The sequence below is a fragment of the Macrobrachium nipponense genome, chromosome 47 (assembly GCF_015104395.2).
Source record: "Macrobrachium nipponense isolate FS-2020 chromosome 47, ASM1510439v2, whole genome shotgun sequence".
Classification (NCBI taxonomy): domain Eukaryota; kingdom Metazoa; phylum Arthropoda; class Malacostraca; order Decapoda; family Palaemonidae; genus Macrobrachium; species Macrobrachium nipponense.
In genome coordinates, this window is record NC_087222.1 from 16,986,158 (window position 1) to 17,005,292 (window position 19,135).

Consider the following 19,135-nt stretch of genomic DNA (forward strand, 5'->3'; position numbering starts at 1 on the left):
ATAGAATGTGATCACGACCTTTCTCTGATAAAATCCGCTCCATGGTGCTTTTTTTTGTTTTGTTTTTGTTTTAGCTCAGCGAATGTTAATAAAAAACTACGCTCCAGAAAAGGAAATACATCCAGTCCGAGTTTAGAAGAATACCAGTAACTATTATTCTCTTGTTGTTATAGCATAAATAACAACATCAATTGTTCAATAGTTGAAAGTGTAAACAATCTTAGATTCTTACCAATATTTTTAACTAACTCCAAGTAGTTAGTTTTGTTTTCTGTCGCAAAATCAGAAATAAATTAGTATAATTTTCAATATCTTATTTCAATAAATGTCATATTTAAATTTTTGAATTTCAAAAATAATTTACAAATAAAACTAATTTGATCATTGTTTTCTTAATTCTCCATGCTTTACCTTTATTTTACCAAATTGTCTGCGCTGAATAGTACTTGTGCTGAATCATCATGCGCTGAATTCTCTCTAAGCTGAATTGTCATGTGCTGAATTGTCGGCAATGAATTGTCCTGCGAGATTATGACAGACAATCAGACGCCAACTAATGAAACTGTTTATCTGAATACTGGCTCAAAAACTGGATGACAACAGGGAGAACATCCTTAGTACAGAAAGTCAAGAACAAGGGAAGTAACTACGGGATTATCACCTGACTACCAGTTATGTGGACGTTACTAACATGTTTCATCAGTGAAAGGCAACACGACTACCAAGAGGATATAAACACTATCCTCTACCAACGGAAAGGTTGTGAAGGAAATGTAGGGGCACAAAAGACCAGCTCCTGATAGACAAAATGGTAGTGAAGAATAGTAAGAGGAGGAAAACCAACCTATGCATGTCATGGATTGACTACAAGAAAGGCTTAGACATGATACCACACACGTGGTTAATACAATACCTGAAAATATATAGGGAGAGGAAAACACCATCAACTTCCTAAAAAATACAATACGCTACTAGAACACAGTATGCTCTGGGATAAGACTAACAGAGGTTAACATCAGGAGAGGGATCTTTCAAGGTGACTCACTGTCCCGCTACGTTTCGTAGCAGCCATGATTCCCATGACAAAAGTACTGCAGAAGATGGATGTTGCGTACCAAGTCAAGAAAGAAGACAACATACTTAACCATCTGATGTTCATGGACGACATCAAGCTGTATGGTAAGACCATCAAGGAAATAGATACCCTGATTCAGAATGTAAGGATTGTATCTGGGGACATCAGGATGGAGTTTGGAATAGAAAAATGTGCCATGGTCAGCATACAAAAAGGTAAAGTGACAAGGACTGAAAGGATAAAGTTACCAGATGGGAACATCAGACACATTGATGAGACAGGATACAAATACTGGGAAAAATAGGAGAGGATATAAAACACCAAGAAATGAAGGACACGATCAGGAAAGAATATATGCAGAGACTTAAGTAGGGGCGTCACTTAGGGAGGCTGGGGGCCAACTGGTCCCCTGAGACTCAAGTTGCTGACCCCCCCACGCTCCCAACCCCAAGTATCAACATATGAAGACAGAGTTGTATTTGCTAGTAATGGATATGTGCGCTGCCGAATTTGACTGCAGGTTCAGCAGTAACATAAGACTTATTTCAGTCTCTCTCTGCATTTAACTGTCAACCAAAGCAGTTCCTTGATGAGGAAAAACTGACTCTGTTCACAAAGCATTGCAATACACACATTGATACAGTCCTCTTGGTTTAACAAATTCCTTCTGCAAAGGTGTTCATGGAACAAAAGAAACAAGAGGACCTAATTGATGTGTACACTGCTCTAAAAACCTTACCAGTTGCCTTTTCTGAGTTACTATATCCTATCAGCTCCTTCATGGCGATTTAGGCGTGGTCCCCTACGTTGCCAGCGCTGCCACATCAAATATTCCAACTCAACGTTTTATGGTATATGAAGGCAGCATAAGTTATATAACACAAATATAATTGGTTGCTGATCAGTTTTTCCCAATTATTAAAAGCCTTCGTAATTTTCTAGCATTTAACAACAATAAAACAAAAAGTTTATTCTTAAACGTGGTAAAATAAATTTCCAGCTCTGCCCGTTCCTCTCTCAGGTGTTAAGCTGACCTCAGGGCATAAAGATGTCAAACAGCCCTGCCTCCACAAGGGAAGCTCAGTCAAAACACTCACTGACTCATTAATTAAGAAGTCTGTCGCCTTACAAACAACATGGATGGAAGTCCTCGTTTTCGCATTAATCTTCATCCACAAGCTCGAGAAATCGTTCATAGGGTCGTTAATTACTTTTCTAAAGAAAAGGCAAACCATGGACCCATGGTGGATGTCAGAAAAACACTGCAAGGCGCCTCAGTAGCAACAATGATACCGGAGAGAGCAATTAGCAGGATTTCAATGAAATCATCATTTCTTTTCTTTCATTCGTAATGTAAATATTCATTGATTCTTTTCATTCATTCTAAATGTAAATATTTATTCAATTCCCAAAATTAATTTACTTATATAAATGAATTGTTATGTCAAAGTATTATATAAATAACATGAGCAGTAATAAATATATATATAGTCCTGGCATTCTTGTGTATTATTATCAATATGGCACTCATGACCCAAATAATCATATATTTATTTTGACAAACCCTTATGAAGACTAAAACACAAATAGATATTTTCCATCGGGTATGGCATTCATGCAAAGGTATCTTGTATGTTAACATTAAAAACTGATAAAAAAACAAAAAATGAAAAATTCCGAGTAAATGGCAAAGCTGGAACTAAGTCTGTAAAGAAAAGAAGATATAAAAATAGAAAAATGTTATGAATACTCTTACTGGAAAGAAACTGAGGACCATAGTATGAATAGATAAAAAATTAAATTGTACTCGATAATGTTATTTATGTAACCTATGTACATTTATGCTGCGCTGTCTTATGTCTGCATACACAATCCTTTTCAAACATCAACAGCTCTCTCTCTCTCTCTCTCTCTCTCTCTCATATATATATAGATATATATATATATATATATAATATATATATATATATATATATATATATATATATAATATATTATATTATAGATATATATATAATAATGATAGGATATATATATATATATATACTAATATATATATATATATATATATATATATATATATATATATATATATATATATATAGATATATATATATATATATATGTATATATATATATATATATGTATATATATATATATATATATATATAATATATATATATATCATATATATATTAATATATATATATATATATATATATATATATATATATATATATATATATATATATATATGTATATAATATATATAATATTATATATATATATATATATATATATATATATATATACAGGGGGTCCTCGAGTTACGACGTTGATCCGTTCTTAAGATGCGTCGTAACACGATTTTCAGCGTAAGTCGGAACATTGAAAAAACACCACATGATTTAATGTAAATACCTATCAATAACAACGAGAGAACAATTCCTTACCTTTATTAATTTGATTGGCTTGCACACTGGAGAGGAAGCTGCGGTGCTGGAGAGACTGGGGGAGGTTAGTGAAGAGAAAAAGAACCTCCAGAAGATGCTGAGGCAGGTGATTCTTGAGGTGAGGCAGAACATACTACTGGAGATGTTGGGGCAGGTGAAGTAAAGTTAGCCTCTCCTTGCTGGCTTTATGACCGGGTGCTGACTTCTCCTCCTTGGCGATGTAAGTGCGGTTAGGCATACGTTTCCAAAACAAACCTGTCTCGTCTACGTTAAACACTTGCTGAGCAGAATAACCCCCCTCCTTAATTATCTCAGACAACGCTTTAGGAAATTCACTCGCTGCTTTCTCATCCCCACTAGCAGCTTCACCTTGCACTTTAAGGTTATGGTAATTGGCCCGAGCCTTAAATCGCATAAACCAACCCCTACTAGCCACAAACTCTTCACTTTCACTTCCCTCCCCCTTTTCTTTTTTCAACGCTTCAAACAATCTTTTCGCCTTCTCCTGAATCACCATAAGGCTGACTGGGATACGCCGTTGATTTTGGTCTTCCAACCAAAGCACCAATAACCTTTCCATTTCAATTATTAGACCACTACGCTGCTTAGTTATCACTGTCGCTTTCATAGGAGCAGATCCTTTCACATGTTCAACGATGCGCTCTTTATCTTTGATAATGGTAGCAACGGTCGAACGGCTAAGGCCAAGGCGAGCGGCCAATGTTTGTTGGCGTTTCTCCCTTCTCAGATCGCTTTATAATGTCCACTTTAATTTCCATGGTGATGGCCTTTCTTTCTTCGATGCACTACCATCAGAAGAGTCCGCCTTGCGCTTGGGAGCCATAACAAAGAGCAAAAAGTTACAAAAACGATACAACACGAGGGAGAGAGAGGCAGTGTAAACAACCAAAAATGGCGTATGGGCGAGGAATGAGCGTAGCGAAGCGACGCCGTCCTCTCCCCCACAAAGCGTATTCTTCCGCCGTGCGCCCGGAACTAGTTCGCGTTGTTTACGTCGCTTACGACGCTAAACCGCGTAAGACGGAACGACGCAAAATATTATTTTTTATATTTTTTATGGGGGCGCGTTCGTAACCACGAAACATCGTAAGTCGAGACCGGCGTAACCCGAGGACTTACTGTATATATATATATATATATATATATATATACATATATATATATATATATATATATATATATACATATATATATATATATATATATATATATATATATATATATATATATATATATATATATATATATATATATATATATATATATATATATATATATATGTTAGTATGTATGTATGTATATTTATATATATGTTACAGTAAGAACACGTACTTAGGGATTACGCGTAATCCCTGAATATTTAAGTGAATACGCGTAATCTCACCAAGGAATTCTCGTCAAGGGGTCAGGTGGAACTAATTGACATGCAAAGCATGCTCAGTGGATCCAACAAGAAATGGATCATGGTGTACCAGGATCACCTGACGAAGTTTTGCATCCTTCGAGCCTTGACGTCTAAAAGAGCTGCAGAGGTCGCTTTTCATCTACTGGACATTTTGCTTCTCTTTGGTGCCCCTGTTATTCTCCAAAGCGACAACGGATTCGAGTTCACTTCACAAGTCATTACAGAGCTGAAGGAAGTTTGGCCAAAACTAATACTGGTGCATGGTAAGCCTCGCCATCCCCAAAGTCAGGGTCGGTTGAGCGCGCAAATGGTGATTACGCGTATTCACTGAAATATTCAGGGATTACAGTAATCCTAGGTACGTGTTCTTACTGTAACACACACACACACACACACACACACACATATATATAATATATATATATATATAGATATATATATATATATATATATATATTATTAACAAGTAAATTAAAAAGAAATATGCAGAAGTCTAGTAACTTGTGATAATCACAAGAAAGGTCCAAAATGAGATTTAATTAGGCCTATATGAAAAACTGAGACCTGGAAGAATGGAAATATTTTCAAAGGAGTGTCTAGGCAATAGAGAACACCCAGAAGCATACTGCTCCCAGGAGACATTAACAAACGCCAAAAAGGTTAAACCTCCTTGACAGGCGCACGGATTAAAAGGGGCAAATGGGAAGGGTAGGCCTTTAAAAACTCGAGAGAAGTACATTTGGCAACGTAGGGGACAACGCCTAAATCACCATGAAGGAGCCAATAGGGTATAACTATCCTTAAAATTTTGGTTACCATTCCAGTCACTACTACTAATCATGAGAGTTTTTTTTCTGGGTTAAAACATGTAAAGAATTAACTGAGAACAAAAGCTTGGGATAACCAGCTATCTTACTTGTTGCTGATGGACACAGAAAACCATATGGTTAAGTCAGCTAGTGAATGATTTTGCTCGCACGAGACACCAGCAAAACTCAGTACCCATTGGTGTAATTCTATATAGGAATGTAATGCATAAAGCTTATATTATTCAATTTTGATTCTGATACTCAAATTATCAACATTATTACTTTTACATTATTTTATTTTCATTATGGTACTCTATTATTAACATCATTTATTTTTATTTCATAATCATAATATAAATTTCATTACACCAATGGCACTATGATTAGATTTACAAAGTATATTTTTATTAAAATGTAAAAATTATGTCATGATTTCTTTTTAAATCTGCAATCACGAATATAGGAAATTTCTCGGAAATATTAAGTTTCTTGATCTTTGTCTGCCCACTAGCTGCTCATGTGGCTTCAAAAAGCACATAGAATAGCTTGCCAAACCGTCTTTGCCCTCCCCCCCCCCCCCCCCCCCCTTTCTCCAAACAAAAATCTGAAATGACACCTCTGGATTAAAGGAGATACTCAATTACAAACTCAACATTGGAAATATGATGAAAGCCATAAACACATGGGCAATACCAGTAATCAGATACAGCGCATGGAGTGGACAAAGGCTGAACTACGCAACAGAGACCAGAAAACTATTAAACACATGACAATACACAAAGCACTACACACAAGAGCAAATACAGAGACTATACATAGCATGAAAGGAAGGAGGGAGAGGGCTACTAAGCATAGAAGACTGCATCAACATCGAGAGCAGAGCACTGGGGCAATATCTGAAAACCAGTGAAGACAAGTGGCTAAGGAGTGCATGGGATGAAGGACTGATAAAAGTAAACGAAGACCCAGAAATATACAGAGACAGGTGAATGACAAACAGAATGGAGGAATAGCACAACAAACCAATGCACAGACAGTACATGAGACAGAGTAAAGAGCTGGCCAGCAATGAAACAAGGCAATGGCTACAGTTGGGAGAACTCAAGAAAGAAATAGACGGAATGCTAAAAGCAGCACAAGATCAGGCCCTAAGAACCAGATATGTCCAAAGAAGAATAGATGGGAACATCTCATCCATTTTATGCAGGAAGTGCAATATGAAAAACAAGACCATAGACCACATTATCAAGTGAATGTCCAGCACTTGCACAGAAGCAATACAAAATGAGGCATGATTCAGTACCAAAGGCCCTCCACTGGAGCCTGTGTAAGAAACACAAGCTACCTTGTAGTAATAAGTGGTACAAACACCAACCTGAGGACTAGAATTAGAACAGATAGGGTGCCAATAGACCAGACTTGATGCCGAATGACAAATTCAAGAAGAAATTATCACTCATTGATGTCGCAGTACCAAGGGACAACAGAGTATGTAGATGAGAAAGAAAGAGGAAAAACTGATAAGTATCAAAACCTGAAAATAGAAATAAGAAGGATAATGCCAGTGGAAACTGTACCCATAATCATAGGAACACTAGGCATGATCCCAAGATCCCTGAACAGGAACCTGGAAAACTAGATGCTGAGTTTGTTATTAGAAACAGTGCACATAATGAGAAAAGTGATGGACTCCTAAGGAGGCAAGATGCAACCTAGAACTTACACTATAAATACCACCCACCCAGTCGAATAGGAAAGCTGAGATAGAAAAATAATAATAACAAATTAAGATACCAGGCAAGGGTTTGTTGGTAATGAAGACTGGCGGACCATGTCACTGACATCCTGAAAGAAAAACCCACAAATGATTCAACCCTTACCTGCATAATTAAGTCATTGTAATGACTCAAGGGGGCACAGCATTGTACTGTAGGCAGAAGGTCAGCTGGCCCTTAAGTTATAGAAGCTTGATGAGCGGGTAACCCTTACACCAGAGTTCTGAAACACACTTTCTTGGGTGGAAGACTTCGACATTCCTATCTCTTACAAGCAGCAACAAACAAGGAAGTGTTAGAGAGTAGAAGGGGGGGGGGGGTGTTAGGAGAAGAAAGAAGGAGAGAGAGAGAGAGAAGAGAGAGAGAGCGAGAGAGAGAGGAGAAGAGGAGAGAGAGAGAGAGGAGAGTATTTTATCAGTTGTCATTCAGTTATCCTAAGCAGAGCTGGGTTGATCAGCTAATAATAATAATAATAATAATAATAATAATAATAATAATAATAATGGCCTTCGCCATTTTTCCTCTAGATAATAATAACATAAAAATAATAATAGATTATTTCCAATTTTCAAGGGTTTACTCACATTACGTGACCTAAGGTGGAACAATGTTTATAGTGAAAATTATTAATCGTCCAATAAGTTTAACAAAATCATATACTAATCTAAACAATTATCCTAAATTTTAAAAACAATTGCAAAATATTAAAAAAAAATACTTAATTAAAAAAAGGATATGCCATGACCCAGGATAGGCCTAACCAACTTGGGCTAATTCTTTAAAAAATAATGAGTAACCTAACCTAACTGAAGGGTTTCAGGTTAGGGTGGTTACTAGTGATTCTATACAGTGGGGTATTAGTTTCATAGAGCAAAGGATGAAATTTTAGCGGATGCAAAAGCGTTCCTTAGAGGTGAATTAGTTAGAAAACGTTATACAGGTTTGGAATTAGAGGGTAATCTGTTGGTTAGAAAAATTAAATATAAATTAAGGACAAGCGAAAGTAAAAGTGATACGACACAGATCATGATTCCGAAAGTCCACATTTGGGATTGGAAACGACATATAGTGAGATACATAAATATATTTTGAAGAATACGTGGGTAGAACTGAAAATTAGGGGCATATCCAATACCCAGTAGACCTTTTCTGAGAATATACATGGAGATCTTGGGGAATTTCTGTAAATTAGGGTATGGCTACAGATACTTGTTGTTAGTAATAGATGAACTAACGAGGGTAGTGGAAATTTTCATACTAAAGCATAAAATACCAGAAGTGGCTGTGGCATTCTTCAATGGATTTATATGTCATTATGGGGTGCCCAAGGTTGTATTGACTGATAGTGATAGGGAGTTTGTAAATAAGACCTTAGAGTGTTTAGCAAAAGTTATGGGAATACAGAAAGTAACCATCCTTCTGTACAAACCAGAAGTTGATTGTTTGTGTAAACGAGCAAACAGAAAGGTGCTCGAGGCACCCAGGACCACCATAGGTGCCAATGATAGGAACTGGGATAGGTACATAGATATAGTTCGGCATATCATTAATACTATGGTCAGTGATTCTATTAAAATGTCTCCATTTAAAGCATTATTTGGTTGCCAGGAATGAGGAGTATTTGATTTGTTGCCTGTACCGTCCCATAGAGAAGATGTAGTTAGGTCATTATCCTCTATGGCTTCTCTCAGCTGTAATCTCGAGTCGAAGATACGAGAAATGGTGGGAAATCATTAGATGTGAAAGTTACTACTAGGGATGATATGGTCATGAAGATTAATTCTAGGAAGGAAATATATTATAATTTAGATCCAAAATTTGAGGGCCCTTTTCAGGTTATTGAAGAAAAGAAAGGGAATAGGTTTTTAGTCTTGGATGAGAAAACAGGTCTGTCTAGATTACCTTATATATGTAAGATTAAGAAGACAGGAAAATTGTTAAGAAAAATTTTCATACTGATATGCATTTTGGTCTCTCTCTGCTGATCATGTCTGTATAATCAGGGACCTTAATTCTCACCCCACAAAACAATTTCATAACGAGCTTATGCGCTTCTGTTAAAATCATGCTCTCCAAATTAGCGGTGTAATGCTCTTCCCTCCCTCCTCATATTCCTATTTGCAAAATAGCACAGACACAAACACAATTACAACTTCCTGGTTGACCATTGTATCACATCTCCACAACTTCATGATTCTATTATAACCTGCAATACTTGCTAAGATCTTGCAATGGGCTATGATCACATCCCTTTACAGGTGTCATTCAGTACCCCATCCTGCCCTACCGTGAACCCCCTAACTGATCGCTCAGCAGCGGTAAACTGGGATTTTAAAAACAAAAAGAAAACTAGATACTTTAGGGTGACCACGGAAACCAGGTTGCGGTCAATAGTTCAACTGGCAGACGCCTTACTTTGTGCCAACACAAATTGTAGAAATGACCACCACAGGAGAGATCTAAAAGAATTCTGGAACATAATTTCCTCTATGCTTGCCTCCAGCAGGGCTACCTTTATATTTCGTCAAGGTAACTCTCGTAATATACTAGGGTAGAATGACTTGGTTAAAGATCTGTATACATACTCACGAGAAATGCTTTTACTGTGGAGGCAAAATGGTAGCCCGAGGGAATGACAGTGCATTACTGATGAGACAAGCTAGAGCGCAGTTCAAACTTGCTCTTAAGCACTGCAGATTAAATAAAATACAGCTAAGAGCTGATGCAATATCTAGAAATTTAGAATCTGGGGATTATCCTTATCTTTCAAAAGGTATCCAGTCCCTAAATCCGAAAACTAAAAAGCTATCACAGAGAGTAGGAGGAGCAGTTGGTGACGAGGCTATCACAAGTATGTGGGGCGATCACTTCAGCAATATCCTGAATTGCATAAACGATCAGGACACCTGAAGGGATGTACTAGATAACCTCCTTACTGATAACATTCAGTTCCATTTCGCAGGTTGTATTACGCCAGGTAACATCAGCGATGCCATAAACAACCTACCTAATAATAAATCTCCCAGCTGTGATGGTCTTCCTGTAGAAGCTTTCAAATTCTGCCATCCGATCATTTATACTTTGCTAGCTGCCCTATTCAATGCACGCATAATTAACCAGCTCCTTCCAGCCTCCCTGCTCTTAGTTTACTTGATATCATCAATCAAAAAAGCTACAGTATGCAGCTGACCCTGGCAACTACCGGCCAGTTGCAATCACAACTTGAGTCGGTTCTTCTTGTGAGACTTCTCCCCTTTCTACACACCACAGACGACCAGTTCGGATTTAAAGCAAACTACTCAACCGTCACCTGTATCTACATACTGAAAGAATTGCTGAACTATTATCTATCATCAGCCCCTCTCCTGTTTTCCTTTTTTGTTTTTTATGATGTGAGAAAAAGCATTTGACAGAGTAACTACCTGAAGCTCTTCCTGAAGCTGCACAAAAGAGGCCCACCTCTATATTTAATTAGCATTTTATATTGCTGGTTCTCACAGTGCTAGGAATATTCAGTCTCAGGAAACTCGATCTCAGAAAATTTGGTCTCAAAACAACATTGAATACGAATATCTAAAACTGCTAGAAAATAACATAAAATCCTTTAACACTGTTTCAAAAACACAAAGTGAAACTAAAAATCTTTATGTAAGATTAATTCAGACATAACATTTATGCTAAGCTTACAAAAACATTCAAATGATTTCATAGAGAAAACTAAGAAAACTGGGTCTCGGAAAAGCTTACAACTTTTTTGGAACACAATCCATCAAATTTTATATTCAGTTACAGTACCCATAGCAATGGTTTCAAAGTACGTTATATCGGCAAGGGGAACAGAAAAATTCCTCAATGAAGATAATTACATATATGATTTTCCTATGGCCAATGCCGAGAAGATAAGGCTGTATTGGCAGTGTGAGATGCGTAAGACATGCAATGCTAGAGTACACACGGAAAAGCAGGGTGGTGAAAATGTAATTGTTAAGAAGATTAACACTCATAATCACTCTTCTACATCAACAAAAGTTACCTCACACTAACAACGCCTTAGAAGGATTTCATTCAGCTTGAAGACACTCTGCGGTCGCAGGCAAAAACCCCAACATTTAGGAAATTCATTGATGTCCTGGAAAAAGAAGAGGCACTCGCACAAACAAAAGTTTTGCATGCGCAAATGGGAGAAAGGCCAAGTAAAAAAAGAAAATATGAAAAACTTGATACCCGTATTGAGACGTTAGTAGAAAAGTATGATGGAAGCAACCAGAATGAATTTCTAAAAGCTATTGCTTTTAGCTTAAAGATTTTTGTTAAAAGATATATGATGGATAAAAATGCTAACTTATTGTTCTATTGAGCTTTTACTGAATTTTCAAGAGCTGTTGTCTTTTAGCTTAGTTTTTTTAAGATATATGGTAAATAAAAATGTTAACTTATTGTCTTACTGAACTTTTACTGGATTTTTAAGAACTATTGCTCTTAGCTTACAGTTTTTTTTAAATATATATGACGAATAAAAAACATAAATTATTGTTTTACTGAATTTATATGCTTAGCACTCTGTAAATGTATCATGTAATGTGATCACATCAAACATTTAAGAAATTGCTTTTAGTTCTATGATCTTTTAAAACTAAAGTGATTTATAGATGGGGTGTTTAAGATTTTATAGAAAATTTATTTGTTTATTATTTGCATACTAAAGTAATCCTTTAAACCCCATGCCATACTAAACAAATTCTAAAAAGAACATGGGAGTAGGATTGCGCAACACATAGATGGCTCTGCTGGCTCTTTTACCTGTTTCAGTTCGTCATCCTCATCCTTGAATTTTTATGGAAGGACGACGGCTTTTGCATTTCGCGATTCTTGGAGGAGAAAAACATGTCTACCTCGACCCGCCACGAAGGAAAAGCAGTTCAAGCTCAGGTTCCAACTTAGAACCACTGGATAACATTTGAAGATAACTGGTGAACTCTACTCCCTCGTAAGAGAATGCTTTGTGTATTGAAGAAGCATCTACATCAACTATGTAACATATTCTTGCCGACCCACCTGTCTCTGCCTCTTCCGTCGTCGTCTTTGAAGCCTACGTCATCAACACTTCTATGGAGTTAATGGTTGAACCTTTCCTGCTCAGTAAATTTCCTACAATTTGTGGCGTATGGTTACCACGCTTTCAGAACCTGTAAATATTCTATGGATTCTTGTTTTGATATTGCTATCCATAAAGGTGTATAATTTTTGGGACTTTGTTATTACCATTTGTTTAATTGCTCTTTTGATTTTTAGGCAGTTGCTAATTGCTAAGGAGGACAGTGGTTTAGTGGAAGAGACTGATTTAATTTCTGGTTCTTTCACGCAGCTGATTTAGGTAATTTCCGTGTCAAGTTGGTTAATGATATACACAATTTTTTTACATGAGGATAATCTTTTTTTTTATTAAATATTGTTGGACTCTATAATGATAGTCTGTTGTTTTTTTTTTCAGAATCCATAGGTTTTCAAAAATTTCCATGAGTGAAGATCTTTCCACCACAAGCAGTAGTTATCAATTTATGATTAGCGATTGGGAACAGGACTTCAGCCATCGGAATTGTATCTATGCCATTTCGTAATCTTATCATACGAATAAATAATTTTAAAGAATGTGTTTTTATTTAACTGTGAAAGAAAACATTCAAGATTACGAGCAACTCTTGTATAAAGCTCTTGGTTTTTCTATAAAATTTTTGAAATGGGGATCACGTGACGTGTTTAATCCTCAACTCTGCCATTTTATCTCTGAAGTACCTACTGGTGAAATTAGAGCCGTTATCAATTTGGAAAAGTATGATGGAATCAGGTAAGTAAATAGAGTATGCAACATGAAATTGAACATTTTTTTGTGCAAGTTACTTGGCATGTCAACATTTTAGGGTGATATAACCGAAATATACTGTTCTGAAATTATTATTCTCTCCAGTATTATGTAAGCAGTCATACATAATTATTTATTTACAGTGTACTATTCCATTATTTTCCATGCCAATAATGTAAAGGTTTTGGGTCTGTTTAATGTTTGAATCAGTAATCTTAAGCTATGTAGCATCTGAAACAATCCCCACTGGGGGATGTAAAGTGGCAACTCCAGTTGTCCACCATAACCCGTTAACTATATGCAAAGTACAATCAAGATATAAATATAAATTATGATAAGTTATACTAATGGCCAATAATTAAATCATTAAATTTTAACATTTGCAGTTTTTTAGTAGAAGTTTATTATTATTTTTTGTGAAGAATATACTATTATGTGAGGTCATTACTAATAATGCCATCATCATTGGTAATATAAATGCCCATCTATTTGAATGTCTACAGCTTGAGTAGGTGTAACCAAGAGAGTTGCTTGCGAGAAATCCAAAAAGTGGCGACCAAAACTGGAGGATGATACTAGCTATGAAAACTGGCTCCTTGAGATATGTAGCAGGTACTTTCTTCAGCAGTTTACTTGTAAGTCACAGGTTAGTGATGTTTCATTGCAATCTCAGTCATAAAGTTTCTGTAGAACTACAGACGAGTTTAATTCTTAGACGTGAATTTATTCTGGTGTTTTATAGATCAGAGATGGGATAATTGGTTGAGTTGATCTTGGCGACTGAATAATGTTGATTAAGTCATTCAGACTAAGACAATCTGACTGGCTTTTAGGAGGATGTGGTCAGTATGCATAAAAAAGTATCCTATATGCTCATAGGATGTTGATACTGTGTCTTTATTCTTGGAGTTTTCTTTGGACTGAGAGTGCCAGTGTTGGTGTTATGAGGTGAGGAGAGGTAGGGTGAGATAATGGGATGCAATGTAAGGTGAGGAGAGGTAATGGTAGGTGAGGTAAGATGAGGTGAGGTAAGATGAGGTGAGGTAAAGTGAGGTAAGGCGAGATAATGGAAGGTGAGGTAATGGGAGGTGAAGCAGGGTGAGGTCACGGGAGGTGAGGTAAGGTGAGGAGAGACCCGGTGAGGTCACGGGAAATGAGGTAATGAAAGCAGGAAATCTCAAAGACGTTTTCCCTGAATCCTGAGTTTGGTCAAACAAAGTCTTGCAAACTTGACAGAAAGTTCAAAGAAAGAAAAACACTAAATCATATCTTAAGAAGTCAATCTATATACGATCTACTACCTTTAATTAATTCATATAGAATTCAGTATTCGTAAAATTATAACATTAAAACTTTAAAATATTCCTGGAGATTTTGTCGAGTCGTCGTCTTGTACTACCTACAATTTTCCCAAGAAGTCATTGAATGAGAAACTGGACTAAAATAGCACCGAATTCGTCATAATGAAGATAAAGTGGTACTCGACATATATATGAAACCACAGCTTTAAGCATATCAAAGTGTCAGGACTATTACACCATTTATTTACAATATTGACCTCAAATAATGATGTTTAAACCAACTAGCAGCATCTTGTAACTATACAGAATATCATCTATGATTTAAAGTAGGTCTCATTCATAAAATATTTCTCCGCTTGATATACAAGATAGATTATGGAAATCATGAAGACTCATTACCTATCAAGGGTGATTAGTGGAAATTACGGAAATCCTTGATTAAATATGTATGATAATAGGTAATGGCAGTTTTTACAAATCACATAACTCAAACCCTTTTGATACGTAATAAGTTAAAGCTTAAATCTTTTAATCTAATACATAAATATTGTATAAAAATTCATCTCACAATGCTATTTATAATGTACCTCAAAAACATCTGTCTGCTATGTGTTGTCCGCTGGAAATTTTTTTCAAAAAGACTTCTGTTTTTATGCTTAAAAGTCTATGCAATAATGTAAGTTTTCAATTTTTAAAGGATTTCTATGTAAAAGATATATATAAACACTAACTTCAAAATGAACAGAAATGTATTTGCTGTAACAAAAATTGTTTTCTAGGCTTCCTGATCACACTGTTCTGGTAACTGAGACAGCGGACGAATTTCTGACAGAATGAGAACGACAGTAATTCTGTTGAAGCCTGATTGATGGTGAAGTGGAAGTGGAGACCAATCAAGTGGGAGGAATGAAGGGTGAGGAGAAGAGAGAGAGAGAGAGAGAGAGAGAGAGAGGGCAGTTGGAAGAAGACTAGAGCGAATCGGGAGGCATCAAATTAATTAGGAAAACCCATCCTCAAAGATGCCAATAAAAACATAGAGGGAGATTGATGATGCTCATTTCGCTTCTTTTCTTCAGCTTTTAATTCATATATTAATCTATGCCGATTATTGGAAGCATCATTTCCTTCATTTAACTTATTTTCAGCTCGAAATAAGGAGAAAATCCGCCTTCAATATATCAATTGAAATAGCAGGTTTACGCTCATTTTGCTTTATTCGGTTAACCTTAAATCGGGCCATTTTCAGCTTTTAATTACTGTAGAATTGTTCCTTAATAATTTATGTAGATTCTAGAAGCAAAAGTTCCTTCATGTAGTAAGGGTTTTTAACTTTGAAATTCGGAAACTATTGTCAAAACAAAGAGAGAGAGAGAGAGAGAGAGAGAGAGAGAGAGAGAGAGAGAGAGAGAGAGAAATAATCCTGACCCAGTACACAAATGAGTTTCAGGTCCTACGACAATTTTAGCTTGATACATAAATTTAGACACATTCAATTGTCCTGTCACTGGCCAAACATCTTAATTCCAATGTTCCTGTTAATATCAACGATACTAGTTGAAGGTCAAGTATGCCAGACCCTGAGGGAAGACTACAAGAAGTCCAGGAACCAACAGGCAATGGGAGAAATAGTTCACTTGTCCATCGTGCAAGTTTAATGACGGGTAGTAAGTAACGGCTCTGTTGCCGAAGAACCTCCATGCATAAGTCGGTTATTATGTAGTCATTTTAAAAGGTCTTTAGTCTTGAATTGTGCAAGTTATGTTGAAACTCAAGGGAAAAAACTTCTCTACAATAATTGCCTACTTTGGTTAGGCCCTCCGTTCCATTCGACTTGACAAGAGGGCCGTAATATGGCTTTGTAATAGGTACCTTATTCCAACGCTTGACCTTCCACACAGCTTTGGTCACGAACACCAACTAGATCGGTAACACTAGTGGTTAAATGAATGTTAGGACAGTGAAACTAAAGTCTCAACATTTAGTTATTCCGTAAATTAGCATATCAATATCCACTATCGATTATATTTACAACCTACAATGTTCAATCATTACTGAAGTTCTGAAACAAAGTGACAAGGGTTGCCTTGTCTCCTGTATGGCAAGGGATAATAAGTAGCTTTAAATGTTATGTGTAATAACCACAAGAACTTAAAATCTCTGACGAGATACAACTTGGTTTCATCTAGACATTCGGATCAGGTCTCCAGGGGTCTAGAATTATTTGTGGCTTATTACTGCATATGGAGTCTGCTGTTAATATGCCTTCAACCATACCTTCAGTTATTTGGGATAATAGTAGGTACTTGGACTAGCCATTGATAACTTCCCCCTCAACTCAAGTGTCAAGATAATAGTTTAGATATTTTCCCCACACTTCATTATGCAGAAACCAAGCACAAAGATAAACTCAGTATTCGAGAGATCTTCAGGTAAAAGAAGAAGTCTGCCTCTGATGAATTGATCGGAGTAATACAGAGACTGCGTGATCAGCCGCTAGACTTCTCGGCTTTTCCGAATGAAGAAAGAAACGTAACCCCACACAAAATCAAGTTGGTATGAATCTGAAAGTTAAGAGACAGTAAGGCAAATAAGCAGTGGGTTTGTCTTATTGTCAGGGACATCCCCTTGCTAGAGAAAGGGGCAGTTGCTTCTATACTCTATAAAGATAAATAGAATGGTTGCTCCATTGCAAAACTTCCTTGCATGGGTCGACAGTTTCCAACACCATGATGGCCGGATCCACTCTCGCCTAAGGAAGGAGAAGGATGAAGGGGCGGAGAAGAAATCCCAGTCACTCCATCATTCATTCCCCCGTCTCCACAACTGCACATCTAAGGCGAGATGCAACCTTGTCCCAATAAAAGAGCTGGGTTAGCTACACAGTTTGATGAGCAGCCACCACAGATCCAAAGGAGAAGTTAGCACAGTCATTTCTTTTGGAGGTTAACCACCAGCTACAGAAACAGTTAGACTTGCAGTTTGAATTAAGAGGTAGCTACCTGGTGAGGTTATCGCATTTTAAACTTCTCCCTCATAGCAGGATGTGTTTGTTGGTTTTGTAATATTATGTTTTTATTCAGACTTTAAACTGATTCACTTTATCAACAAAAAAAATTCTGCAAAGTGAATAGTATAGTCACCTATACAGTTCGCCAAAGGGCAGCTTTTATGTGAAGAAGTTGGTGCATTGGGACCACAAGGAAAGATGCACTTCAGTTGGGAAGAGGTTGCATGGGACCAGATACTCGGTGCATTCAGACCACATCATGGTGCATTCATTCACTTTTGGCAGTGGAGAATATTATTCTGATATTATTTAAGTTTTAAAGGGGCCAAATGAAAAATTGTATTGATTTATAATTTTTTTTTCATTATTTATCAATATTTTCAATGTTTATACAATGAAAAGAAAAGAAGTTTAATCTAATCAGAATAACACATCATTTTAGTCATTTACATAACTAGTCTAGTCTAAACACTTCAGACTGGTTAACCTAAAACAAAATACTATACAGTCCACTGTAGTATTTAGTGAGCTGATACAAGGACATTATATTTACTTACAAATGCTGTAGCACAATCTTGTAGAAGATTAAAACCAAGAACATATAAAAAAAATAATCATATAAAATGTACCAAAATTTCATTGAAGTTTAATGAAGATGTCAATCCTTTCTAGTTCCACTAAGAATAACATTTCATGGTAATATTCAAGCTTACAACTGCATATACCTGTGCATATATGTACAATGCTGAATAACAAAAGGAAGAAAACTTCGTGTCAGCCAAAGACAATACTAATTCTTTATTTGGAAATCATACAAAAAATACTCAGGAACAAGAAGAGTGGAGAAGGCAAATGAAAGTTTCTAACTAGCACTGACAGTGTTCATTGAAAACAACTGTAAGAAAAAAACAGTCATTTATTTTACCTTTGCATAAAGGTTACACAACCATTTTGCATCAAATTCGCTCTGGCCAAATACTTTGGCTCTGCCTTGACTTCTAATAAAGACTGCAAATGAAGAGCCTTCATCTGCATTTTTAGTGAGACCCTCCTCCAGAATGCTCCTTTTCTTCTTTGAGTAACAGCAATGATGATGGTCATGAATTGGATCATAAAAATATGTGTTTTTTCTTTTTATCGTCCCTTAGGTTGTCTGTTCCCTTTTTTTTCTATAGATTTTGCTGACAAGTTCACAATAATTATCTCCACATCAAGTGCAACTTATTTTGGGGTGCAAAACATTAACAAATCTGTCAGTGCAACTGAACATCCTCTCTGATGAGTGACTTTGCTTGTGCATTTTGACACCTGAAAACAGTCTGGCATTCAGACCAATGACTGTTGACTTGCAGAATACAAGACAAAAGTACAACATGCAGTTAAAAGAACCAATATCTACCTCCATGAGTGCTCACATATGTTATGAAT